Source organism: Lolium rigidum, chromosome 2, assembly GCF_022539505.1.
Source record: "Lolium rigidum isolate FL_2022 chromosome 2, APGP_CSIRO_Lrig_0.1, whole genome shotgun sequence".
Classification (NCBI taxonomy): domain Eukaryota; kingdom Viridiplantae; phylum Streptophyta; class Magnoliopsida; order Poales; family Poaceae; genus Lolium; species Lolium rigidum.
The window spans coordinates 71,543,345-71,556,938 of record NC_061509.1 but is presented as its reverse complement, the minus strand read 5'-3'; positions in this window follow the sequence as shown (position 1 = coordinate 71,556,938).

Below are 13,594 nucleotides of genomic sequence, written 5' to 3'. Positions count from 1 at the left end.
GCGCCGAAGAGTAGTGATTATTCTTTAGAACCTGAGAAGTCGTGGGTGCAGTGATGACGAAAGTGATGATCCGTGGACGCGGAGATGATCGCGGGGCCGGAAGAGTGATCCGTGGGCGATGAAGCCCCGAGGCAATTGCGGCTTTACGACTTCTCCAAGATCCCATGCCTAGTTAATTATTTGTATTTGCTTGTCAAGAAACTTTGCTTCTATCGTCGATTTTGTTTATGAAGAATCTATTGTAGCTACGGTTTTGTAATAAGTACTTTTAGTTTGAAACGGGAGACACTTCCTTATTGTAATAAGTACCTAGTTATTTGTTTATTAAGCATCTATTTAGCCACAGTTTGTAAAAGGAGTACTTTTAATTAGTTGAAACCCCCGGAACACTCCTCCCGGTATGGGGGGTGCTTCCCGAAATGCGCAGGCACTTCGGAAGGTTCTTGCGGAGTATGAGGAAGTCCGCTGGCGTCACTGTGGGAATAATCTTGACGTTGCATGTGCGAAAAACTTTCGAATACAGTGTTCCTATGGTATAAACAAACTCAAATGAAGCAAAAGTAGAATGGTCCACCCCCGTTGGGATCGAGTCAATGGGCTAGACCGCGGGGACAACAGAATTCGCGTTTGGTGATGATCCGCCCTCCGTGTCGAATATCCCCCCAAACTTGTTTGTGCTTTTACTATATTTGCTATGCATAAAAGAAATGTTAGTGGTATGTTGCAAGGTACCAGCGACTTTGAGACCGGGGTATGGGGTGCTCCGAAATGCGCGAGATGACACTTCGGAAGGTTACAGCGAGGTATAGGGGAACTCGAGCGTGAGCGTCACCCGTGGGGAATCTTGACGTTGCATGTGCCAAAAGCAACTTTCGATACATATTCCTATGGTATAAACAAACTCAAGAATGAAGCAAAAAGTGAGAATTGGTCCACCCCCGATTGGGACGAGTCAATGGGCTGGGCAGCGGGGACAACATATTCGCGTTTAGGCGGGATCGCCACTCAGTGTTTTGTTTGTGAACCTATATGCTAATCATAAAAATGTTGTGGTATGTTGCAAGGTCCAGCTTTGCTGACACCGGGGTATGGAGGTGAAAGCTCCGGGAAATGCGCGGTGACACTTCGGAAGGTTATTGGTATGAGGGGAACTCCCGCGTCATCCTGCAATGGGAATCTTGGCGTTAAATGTTCCAAAATATTCTATGGTATAAACAAACTCAAATGAAGCAAAAAGTAGAATGATCCACCCCGTTGGGATCGGAGTCAATGGGCTGAACCATGAGACTCTCCCCAATGGCTTTTGTTTGTGCACCTATATATGCTAAACATAAAAATGTGGTATGTTGCAAGGTCTAGCATTTGACACCACACGGGGTATGGAGGTGCTAGAATCTGAGCGACACTTCGGAAGGTTTTTGGCGAGTATAGGGGGAACTCCCGCGTGTCGTCACCCTGTGGAGTCTTGACGTTGCATGTGCCAAAAACTTTCCACTACACATTCACTTATGGTATAAACAAACTCAAATGAAGCAAAAAGTAGAATGATCACCCAGTTTAGGATAGATGTGAAAATGGGCTGAACCGCGCGGGGGACAACCGGTCCCGCGTTTGGCGTGATCCCGCTCTCCAGTGTCGAAATCCCCAAACTTGTTTATTTTTATATGCTAAACATAAAAATGTTGTGGTATGTTGCAAGGTCCAGCATTTTGACACCACGGGAGCACCTGGTGCTTCGAGAAATGCGCGAGGCGACACTTAGGAAAGGTGCAGGTATAGGGGGGAACTCCGCGTGGCGTCTGTGGGAATCTTGACGTTACATGTGCCAAAAACTTTCCACTACATATTACTATGGCCATAAACAACTCAAATGAAGCAAAAAGTAGAATGGTCCACACGTTGGGGATCGAGTCAATGGGCTAGACATGGGGACAACAGACCGCGTTTGGCGGGATCCCGCTTCTCCAGTGTCGAAATCCCCAAACTTCTTGTTTGTGCACACCTATATGCTAATCATAAAAATGTTGTGGTATGTTGCAAGTTCGGCGGCCAGTACCGGGTATGGGGTGCTTCCCAATGCGCTGGGACGACACTTGAGAAGGTTCTTGAGGCTATGAGGAACTCGACGTGGCGTCACCTTTGTGGGAGTCTTGACGTTGCATGTGCCAAAAACTTTCCACTTTCATGTTCCTATGGTATAAACAAACTAAATGAAGCAAAGTAGAATGATCACCCTAGTTGGGATGGAGTCAATGGTCCTGACAGCGGGGACAACAGTTCACGTTTAGGCGTGATCGCTACTCCAGTGTCGAAATCCCCACCCCCAAACTTGTTTGTGCACTTATATGTGTCATGTTAACTAGTACAAAGACGGAATTGGGATACGTCAATTTTCTTGGAAGACCCTTGAAAAGGGCTATCACACGTATTTGGACTAGAATTTCCTCTTAAACTCAATAAATGGAGGAAAAAATGTTTTAGGTCTAGGATGCATCATTTTATGTGCTAAATGTTTTTCCGTTTAACGTTGGCGGACGGGTGCATGCGCCGCGCATTAACGGCCATACGCATGTCAGCATTGCGTTTTGCATAGTTGGCAAAGTAGAAACGGAGCCAAAAGTCGAGGAAGCGGAACGCGTGGAGTCATTTTATGTGTCCTAGTAACCACTTCAAAAGACAGAATTAGGATACGGCAATTATCTTGAAAACCCTTCACGAATAGGGCTATCACGTCCGGAAGTAAGAGCATTTCACCACATAGTTTGTCGGAGCAGGCCATATTTTGGCAACGTGCGTGGGCCTTAGGATGGGAAGCAAGGCCCAGTCAGCAGTTTCCAATCCGAACCACGAGCGATGGTTTTTCCATTTCGAGGTGCTTGAAGGGCTTTTTTGTGAAAGGAGCTACATGGTGCGCATTTTGGTATTGCGTGAGACCTCTGGCATAGCTGATAGGATACCTCCTATTCACCACCTATCATGCCATATGCGTGCGGTAGCCATCAGGGAATCCTCCGCTTCTGTACGGTGTTCGCCGAATGTGGAAGCTGACGGATTTAATTTGGGGCCACACTTTCCTTCGGCTCAACAAATGGAGGGAAAATGTTTTTAGGTCTAGGGCGTGTCATTTTATGTGCTAAATGTTTTCCGTTTGCTGACGTTGGCGGATAGGTACATGCGCCCGTCTGGCCATACACATTATGTCGGCGGCCCCGTTTGCAAAGTTGGCAAAGTAAACGTAGACCAAAAAGTCGAGCGGAGCGCGTGGCGTCATTTTATGTGTCCCTAGTAACCACTTCAAAACTGAAGATTGGGATACGGCAATTATCTTGAAAAACCTTCACCAGAATAGGGCTTTATCACGTCAAATTCCATGGCTTTTGAAATGATGGAAGCTGACGTTCCACCACCATGGTTATGAGCCATATTTGGCAAGTGTAGACCTTAGGATGGGAAGCAAGGCCCGATCAGATTCAATCGACAGAAGGCGATGGTTCTTCCATTTTTGGGAGTCTCTTGGGAAGGGCTTTTTTGTAATGAAGGAGCTACATGGTGCTTTGGTATTGCGCGGACCTCCAGCACTTGTGATGAAAAAGGATAACTCTCGCGCCAGCATCACATGCCATATGCAGAGCCATATTTAGAATCCCTCGCTTCTACGGTGTGCCAATCCGTGGAAAGCGGCAGTTTGAGCCCAGATTACCATGCTCAATAAATGGAGGGAAAAAAATGTTTTTAGGTCTGGGCACATAATTTTATGTGCTAAATGTTTCCCGTTTAATACGTTGTGACGGTGCCGTCTTGGCATGATCAGCCATACGCATATCCGTGACCCCGTTTTGCTGATTGGCAAAGTAGCGGAGCAAAATTAAGGCGGAACAGGTAAGTCATTTTATGTGTCGAAATGCGCTGCAAAAAAGATAGATGGGATACAACGAAATTATCTTAGAAAACCTTCTAGAATAGGGCCTATCCACGATAGGAGTTCTATATGGCTTTGAAATGAGTAGGAAAACTGACCTTTTCACCACATAGTTTGTGAAAGCGAAGGCCATATTTAGCGTCACATGGGCCAAATTGTGTTTATGGTAGTAATAACCCTGCAAATTGCATTGGAGGATCGGCGATATTGAAAAAGCCCTTCATGAATAGGGGCTATCACGTCCGGAGTTCTATGGCTTTTGAAATGAGTAGGCTTTGACCGTTTCACCACATAGTTTGTGAACAGAGGCCATATTTACAGCGTGAGTGGAACTTAGGATGGGAAGCAAGGCCCCAGTCGTGGATTTCCAATCAGAACACGGGCGATAGTTTTTTTCCATTTTCGAGATGTAGGAAGGATTTTTTGTGAAGGAGCTGGTGCGCATTTTAGTATTGCGCGAGACATACGCCAGGAAGGTGGCTCACACACCTCTACGGACCACCTATCACCTTATACTTGTAAATGCGGTAGCCATCTGGGAATCCCTCCGCTTCTGCTGTTGTACCACTCTGAGGGATGTAATATGAGTGGAACGGTGTTTCACTTGTGTTATGTCAACGACTTGTGTACTACACCATGCAGTGGTACGCTGGGTCACCACACAGTTGCTGTTTTTGGTTTCAGAAATCCTAGTAACGAAATATTCTCGGAATTGGACGAAATCAACGCCCAGGGTCCTGTTTTGCCATGAAGCTTCCAGAAGACCGAAGGAGAGTCGAAGTGGGGCCACGAGGCACCGCCACACTAGGGCGGCGCGGCCTAGGTCTTGGTCGCGCCAGCCTGGCGTGTGGGGCCCTCGTGTGGCCCCCCGCGTTGCCCTTCCGCCTACTTAAAGCCTCCGTCGCGAAACCCCCGATGCGAGAGCCACGATACGGAAAACCTTCCGGAGACGCCGCCGCCGCCAATCCCATCTCGGGGGATTATGGAGATCTCCTACGGCACCCTGCCGGAGAGGGGATTCATCTCCCGGAGGACTCTTCACCGCCATGGTCGCCTCCGGAGTGATGAGTGAGTAGTTCACCCCTGGACTATGGGTCCATATCGGTAGCTAGATGGTTGTCTTCTCCTCATTGTGCTTCATTGTTGGATCTTGTGAGCTGCCTAACATGATCAAGATCATCTATCCGTAATGCTATATGTTGTGTTTGTCGGGATCCGATGGATAGAGAATACTATGTTATGTTAATTATCAAGTTATTACCTATGTGTTGTTTAAGATCTTGCATGCTCTCCGTTATTAGTAGAGGCTTTGGCCAAGTTTTCGCTATTAACTCCAAGAGGGAGTATTTATGCTCGATAGTGGGTTCATGTCTCCGTGAATGCGGGGAGTGACAGAAACCCCTAAGGTTATGGATGTGCTTGTTGCCACTAGGGATAAAACATTGATGCTATGTCCGAGGATGTAGTTATTGATTACATTACGCACCATACTTAATGCAATTGTACTGTTGTTTTGCAACTTAATACCGGAAGGGGTTCGGACGATAACCTCGAAGGTGGACTTTTTAGGCATAGATGCATGCTGGATAGCGGTCTATGTACTTTGTCGTAATGCCCAATTAAATCTCACTATATTTATCATGACATGTATGTGCATTGTTATGCCCTCTCTATTTGTCAATTGCCCGACCGTAATTTGTTCACCCAACATGCTTTTATCTTATGGGAGAGACACCTCTAGTGAACTGTGGACCCCGGTCCATTCTTTTATACTTGAAATACAAATCTGTCGCAATACTTGTTCTTTACTTGTTTTCTTGCAAACAATCATCTTCCACACAATACGGTTAATCCTTTGTTACGACAAGCCGGTGAGATTGACAACCTCACCGTTTCGTTGGGGCAAAGTACTTTGGTTGTGTTGTGCAGGTTCCACGTTGGCGCCGGAATCTCCGGTGTTGCGCCGCACTACATCCCACCGCCATCAACCTTCAACGTGCTTCTTGACTCCTACTGGTTCGATTAAACCTTGGTTTCTTACTGAGGGAAACTTGCCACTGTGCGCATCACACCTTCCTCTTGGGGTTCCCAACGGACGTGTCAACTACACGCATCATGCCGCGGTATCACATCATCACTACCTTTTACTTTTTACTATCAAGTAGTGTCATATCATGAGTAGGGAAGTTATCATATAAGATGGGTTGCAGTATGGAAGTATCTCTCCTTTAGTTGGTTGTCTATGTATCCCTTGGTGTGAGTTATCGTTATGAAATATTAATGAGAAGTCTTATCATTTACATATTGCACATCTTATTTTAGTTTGCAATTTCTAGTATATGATTGATCTTGATTTTAGTATTGGTACCACTTTGGGAGCATTGAGTAAATCTATTTGGTTTTGGCAAACTTAGCATTGGTCAATAGCAACAACACCTTGAGGTTTAAGTAGAAAAGAAAAATACATATAGTTGTTTCATTGTCTTCCTTTCTTGTTAGCTCATAGCTTATTATTCTGAGGTTAAAATTGTTTGTGCTTGCAAGAAAGATGCATGATTATGTCTATCACATGTATATTTGTTTGTTTCCCTCAACTCTTATGCTTGCTAATTAACCTTGCTAGCCAAAGACCTGTACTAAGAGGGAATGCTTCTCGTATATCCAAACCTGAACCCAAACCTATGCCATTTGTGTCCACCATATCTACCTACTGCATGGTATTTTCTGCCATTCCAAGTAAATACTTCATGTGCTACCTTTAAACAATTCAAAATTTATTACTTCTTATTTGTGTCAATGTTTTATAGCCCATGAGGAAGTATGTGGTGTTTTATCTTTCAGTCTTGTTAGGCAGCTTCCACTAATGGACTAGTGGCTTCATCCAGTTATCCTATAATTTTGCGAAAAGAGCTGGCAACGGGGTTCCCAGCCCCAAATAATCAACTCTCATTAATAATTCTCTTCACATGTTTTGCCCTGATTCATCAGTAAGCAACTTAATTTTGCAATAGACACTCCTCCATGGTATGAGATTGTTGGAAGGCACCCGAGGATTCGGTTAGCCATGGCTTGTGTAAGCAAAGGTTGGGGGAGTGTCATCCTTAAATAAACTAAAGTACATGTGTAAACAAAAGAGAAGAGGGATGATCTACCTTGCTCGGTAGAGATGACGTCCTTCATGGGAGCCGCTCTTTGGAGGTCTGTTTGGCAAGGGGGTTAGAGTACCCGCTACCAGTCGTTGACAACAACAAACACCTCTCAAAACTTTACTTTTATTCTCTTTATATGATTTCAAAACTGAAAAAGCTCTAGCACATGATTTAATCCCTGCTTCCCCTCTGCGAATGGCCTATCTTTTACTCTATGTTGAGTCAGTAAACCTATTTCCATCCATCTCAAGCAAGCATTTGAGTTGTTGTGATCAAACCATTATATTGTGATTTGCTTCATCATGTCTTTACTCTTCCTTGTTCAGTACAAGTTTTATCTGAATGAATATAGCTTTGCAAGTTATCAATGATCATTATGATTGAGTATGCAAGTTTACCATAAGCTTTAACATAAGAGCGCTGCTCAATAGATAAGTATAATCTGTTAAATGTTCTCTGACCAAGAATGAAGTTTGCCATCACCAAATATGATTTCTTATGCACCTTTATTTGTGATTACCTTGTACTTGTTTCAAGTTGAATTATATGAGGAAGTTGTTTACTAGAATGTCTTGTGTGAATGAATATGATGCTTCTTGTCCATATTTTATTTATCGACTCTTCACTCCATAAACATGTGGTCTTGTTTACCGAGTTCAGTTTCGCTGGGGGACAAGCGAAGTCTAAGCTTGGGGGGAGTTGATACGTCCAATTTGCATCACTATTTTATATCATAATTTGTCTGTTATTCATTGATATATTTCATATTTGGAGATAATACTTATGTTATTTCATCTATTTTGCATGTTTCATGATTATTGGAGGATCGCGCACCGGAGCCGGGATTCTCGCTGGAAAAAGCACCGTCGAATGCAATATTTCGGAAGATCAACGAGTTGACGGAAATTATACGAAAATTCCTATTTTTCCGGATGACGAAGGGAGCCGGAAGGGGAGCTGAGGAGGGCCGCCATGGGCCCCCCCACAGGCCGGCGCGGGCCCTGCCCTGGCCGCGCCACCCTGTGAGGAGGGGGCCCACAGCCCCCTCTCGCCTCCTTTTCTTCGCGCATGCCTTCGTCCCGAAAATCTAAGCTCCAGGGGTACGTCGAAAAGAGCCACAGCCGCCTCTGCGGGGCGAAGAACACCAGAGAGAAAAGAGCTCTCCGGCAGGCTGAGATCTGCCGGGGAAATTCCCTCCCGGAGGGGGAAATCAATGCCATCGTCACCGTCATCAAGCTGGACATCATCTCCATCACCATCACCATCATCTTCATCATCATCACCGCCGCCTCCACCGCTGCACACCGTCACCGCTGTAACAATTTGGGTTTGCTCTTGATTGTTTGATAGGGGAAACTCTCCCGGTGTTGATTTCTACTTGTTATTGATGCTATTGAGTGAAACCGTTGAACCAAGGTTTATGTTCAGATTGTTATTCATTACCATATCACCTCTGATCATGTTCCATATGATGTCTTGTGAGTAGTTCGTTTAGTTCTTGAGGACATGGGTGAAGTCTAAATGTTAGTAGTGAAGTATGGTTGAGTAATATTCAATGTTATGATATTTAAGTTGTGGTGTTATTCTTCTAGTGGTGTCGTGTGAACATCGACTACACGACACTTCACCTTTAGGGGCCTAGGGGAATGCATCTTGTACTCGTTTGCCAATTGCGGGGTTGCCGGAGTGACAGAAACCTGAGCCCCCATTGGTATATCGATGCAGGAGGGATAGCAGGATCTCAGAGTTTAAGGCTGTGGTTAGATTTATCTTAATTACTTTCTTGTAGTTGCGGATGCTTGCAAGGGGTATAATCACAAGTATGTATTAGTCCTAGAAAGGGCGGTACATTAGCATAGGTTCACCCACACAACACTTATCAAAACAATGAAGATTAATTAGCCGTATGTAGCGAAAGCACTAGACTAAAATCCCGTGTGTCCTCGAGAACACTTGGTCATTATAAGTAAACAAACAGGCTTGTCCTTTGTGCTAAAAAGGATTGGGCCACTCGCTGCAATTATTACTCTCGCACTTTATTTACTCGTACTTTATTCATCTGTTACATCAAAACCCCCTGAATACTTGTCTGTGAGCAATTACAGTGAATCCTTCATCGAAACTGCTTGTCAACACCTTCTGCTCCTCGTTGGGATCGACATTCTTACTTATCGAAGATACTGCGATACACCCCCTATACTTGTGGGTCATCACCCACTTCATCATCTCTTCCTCCCACTCTCTTCTCTCTCCCGAAAAAACTCGCACCAGGTTCCTCTCACTCGCGTTTTTGCTCAAGAGCTCCAGATTTCTCGATCTCTTTGCTCAGCCTAGATTTCTGTCTGAAATTTGGCACAATTGCTCTTCGGTATGTGACTCCTCCGATTACCCAAGTAAAATTTTGTTTGGTGGAGTATATCTTGAATATTTTGCTGCTGTAGGTAACATGTTTAGTGAGCTTGCATGCTTGTTCTAAGTGGTAGAAACTAGTTTTGATGCATGATTAGTACTCTAGCAAGTTCCTATGGTAGTTTCTCTCAATTATATGTCACCAAATCAAATTTTATAATGTTTGTTGAAAAATTTCAGAAAATGGAAGGAAGTAGGCACCAACTCAACCAACAAGAATTGGAGGTGCAACAGGTCATGAGAGTTCACCGCGAAGAAGGAGTATATCCCGCTTACTACCCGTGCGTGGATTTTATGAGAAGTGCAGGAATCTTGCAAGATGTTCAAAGTCTAGTCTCTCGTGCAGGGTTGGATGATTTTGTTGATGGTGAACCATGCCAATATGCAAAACTGACTATGTCTATAGTGCAGGATTTTAAATTCAATTGGTCACGATCTAACCCCATGGTTCAGTACAAAATTTATAATAAAACTGTCAACTTGCCATTCAATGATTTTTGTGCAGCAATCAGAGTGCCGCAATGGGGATCATGCGAGAAGATAAGAGGATCGCCGCAAGAGTTCTTGGACCTTTTCATGATGATTTGTCATGGAAGAAGCTTCTCAGAGGATGGTGGTAAAATCAGTAGCATTCAACTCCCGGCTATTCGCTACTTTGCTTATTTCATCACCAAGTGCGTTCTAGCAAGAAAGAATGGAAGTAAAATATCTATCCAGGATTTAGCCTTTCTAGGCTGCCGCATTACAAGGTGATAGGACTTACAACTTGGGTGCTTTGATAGCCAATAGACTTGCTACTAACCGTGAGAAGGGAGGAATTTGTGGAGGTCTCATCGCCTCTCGTTTATTAGCTATGCATGGTGTAGAACCTCACCATCTTGATATTCAACTTCCCATATAGAAACTTGACATAGTCTCCATGATTAAGCATGAATTTGTTTCTGATTCGTCCAATTTGAGCAACCTATCTTGTAGAATAACATTTTAGAAGAAAGTTTGGAGAATAACTAAGAAAACTGAAAAATTAGTAGGATTGCCTGCACCTGCTCTGTTTAACCTTGATTCTAGGGAGGATTGGTCAGTCACGGAAAGTGCAGTTAATGCATACATAGAGGGAGGAGGCCATCGTGCAAGAGATAACACGGAGGAGGACGAGGAACGCCTCGACTCGTCATCCAATGCAGCAAGTTCTTCGCATCAACAAGTTGGGCATGATGAGCCTCCACGCTTCTCTTCCGCATCGGGACTTTATTATGACTACGCCATGTATGATCCACCGGCATGGAACCCAGACCCTCGTTGGGGTTGATCTCCACTTAGGCCAAAAGCCTAAGCTTGGGGGGAGGTATACCGGCATCACTCATTCTTTCCATATTATGGTTGCTGGATACTTTTACATACTTGTTTAGTTTCTTTGAGTGGTTTTCTAATGAGAGGGACATGATATTTGGGGAAGTGCTGCCTGAAAACAGATTCTGGACTGTTACTAAAAAAATTCGTGCGCACGACCGTAACGTTATTTTGAGCTGCCAATTTTTGTGCATGTTCCCCAGGTTGTTATCTAACTTTCATTAGTTGAACACTTTTTGAGCTGAGCAGCTTAAGAATTTCTTTAAAATCGATTACTGTACTGCTGTCAAGTTTTGGTAGATTTCTGCCATCTTGCTTTTCTGTGTTTCTTTTAGTTTTCATTTTCTTATTCTTACTTTGTTTCTTTCCTAAAACACAAAAAGACCAAAAATATTTCTGTTGTTTCTCTTCACCACTTGTTTATTTTAGTTTCTTGCTTTTATCTTGCTTTATTTGCTATCGTTGGTTTGCTATAAGAAAATCCAAAAAGATTTTGCTTTGTTTGCTTGTTTCCTTTTGTTCTTGCTTCCAAATTCGAAAACACCAAAAATATTTGCTGTTCTTCTTTGGTTTTGTAAAGTTCTTTATGAGTTCAATGGTCTTCGGTGGCTGGAGCGTGGTTTTCATTTCATATTATCCAAGCTACACAAGTGAAAGGCAATAATGACGATATTCGACGATCCGATTGTGGTGAGAGGTCTGGTATGAACTCTATTTGTTTTCATTTTTGTACATATACTCATCCATGTGAGCATGCTTAGTTGGTCCATGTGAGGTATATGTCATTTAAGAAAGTCTAGTAGTTCATGATCTCTCATGTTTAGCTCCAATTTATTAATATGAGTAGCATGTCATGGATGTTTGCTTGCATTGTGTTATTCATAAGTAGGTATGATATTGTGGTATCCTCCTCTGAATAATTCGTTTGAATTAAACTTGGCACATGCTCACGCATGCATATGACTGAACAAAAGTCAATTAAGCCTCGATGATTTGCATTGCTTCAGAATTCTTGTATCACTTTTATGCCTCAGTTAATTTATTTTGTCACAAGCGTGATTATGACAGTTACTGCTCTCTTGATTGTCGCTTCCCAGTCTATTGCTAGCCTTCACTTGTACTAAGTGGGAACGCTGCTCGTGCTTCCAAACACATGAAAACCAAGTTATTCCAGAGTGTCCACCATAAATACCTATGCATGGCATTTCAAACCATTCCAAGTAAATTCTCATGCGCTACCTTTAAACCTTCAAAATGCTTCTCAATTTGTGTTAATGTTTCATAGCTCATGAGGAAGTATGTGGTGTTTGACTTTCAACCTTGTCATCTACTCTTGATGGACTTTCATATGGACTAGTGACACATCCGCTTATCCAATAATTTTGCAAAAAGAGCCGGCAATGGGGTTCCCAGCCCCAATTAATCAACTTTCATTAATAACTCTCTTCACATGTTTTGCCCTGATTCATCAGTAAGCAACTTAAATTGCAAATAGACACTCCTCCATGGTATGTGATTGATGGAAGGCACCCGAGGATTCGGTTGGCCAAGGCTTGTGTAAGCAAAGGTTGGGGGGAGTGTCACCCATAATAAAACTAAAATACGTGTGTAAACAAAAGAGAAGAGGGATGATCTACCTTGCTGGTAGAGATAACATCCTTCATGGGAGCCGCTCTTGAAAGTCCGGTTGGCGAGGTAGTTGGTGTACCCATTACCATTCGTTGACAACAACAAACACCTCTCAAAACAATTTTACTCTTGTTTTAAAAATGAAAAGCTCTAGCGCATGTTAATCCCCGCTTCCCTCTGCGAAGGGTCAATCTTTTACTTTTATGTTGTGTCTCCATCCTTTCTTTGAGCACTTTCTTGAGAGCACAACTCGTTATTCTTAGTGTAATATGCTTGTCTCAAAATATGATTGATTGTGGTATAACTTTGATGCTTTTATCTTTGACAATCACTATTTCTAGTCTTTCTATGAACTTCGGAGGTGCTCGAGCATTTATGTTTTGTCTGATCAAATATGGGCAAGCGAGATACCACTCTATCATACTCTTTTATGAACATTGCAATCCTGCTTACATACATGATTCATGATGCTTATTATTAATTGTTGGTACCTTTCCATGATTGACATAGCCATTAGATGATCTTATTTGCATGTATCTTATTATGAACTGCCTAAGTGTTTGCCATATCATGAGAATATTTACATCATATGAACAAATGTGTTCGTGAAAGTTCTTTTATCGCTCAGTTGTTAACTGAATTGCTTGAGGACAAGCAATAAGCTAAGCTTGGGGGAGTTGATACGTCCAAAACGTATCTACTTTCCCGAACACTTTTGCTATTGTTTTGCCTCTAATTTGTGTATTTTGGATGCAACTAACACGGACTAACGCTGTTTTCAGCAGAACCGTTCGGTGTCTCGTTTTTGTGCAGAAATCCAACTTTCAGGAAAATCCTCGGATTTTATGCGAAAGGTCCTATTTTCCCAGAATACTGACGGAGCCAGAAGGGCAAGCCAGGTGGGGGCCCGAGGGCCCCACACACTAGGCCGACGCGACCCAGGAGGGCCCCGCGCGGCCCTAGTGTGTGGCGGCCTCGGTTGGCCCCCGACGCCCTCTTTCGGACTACTTATTGCCTTCGACCTAAAAACGCACGGGAGGAAGTCGAAGTCGCCAGAAACCCTCCAGAACGCCGCCACATCGCGAAACTCCGTCCGGGGAGCCGAAGTCTCCGTTCGGCACTCACGCGGGACGGGGAA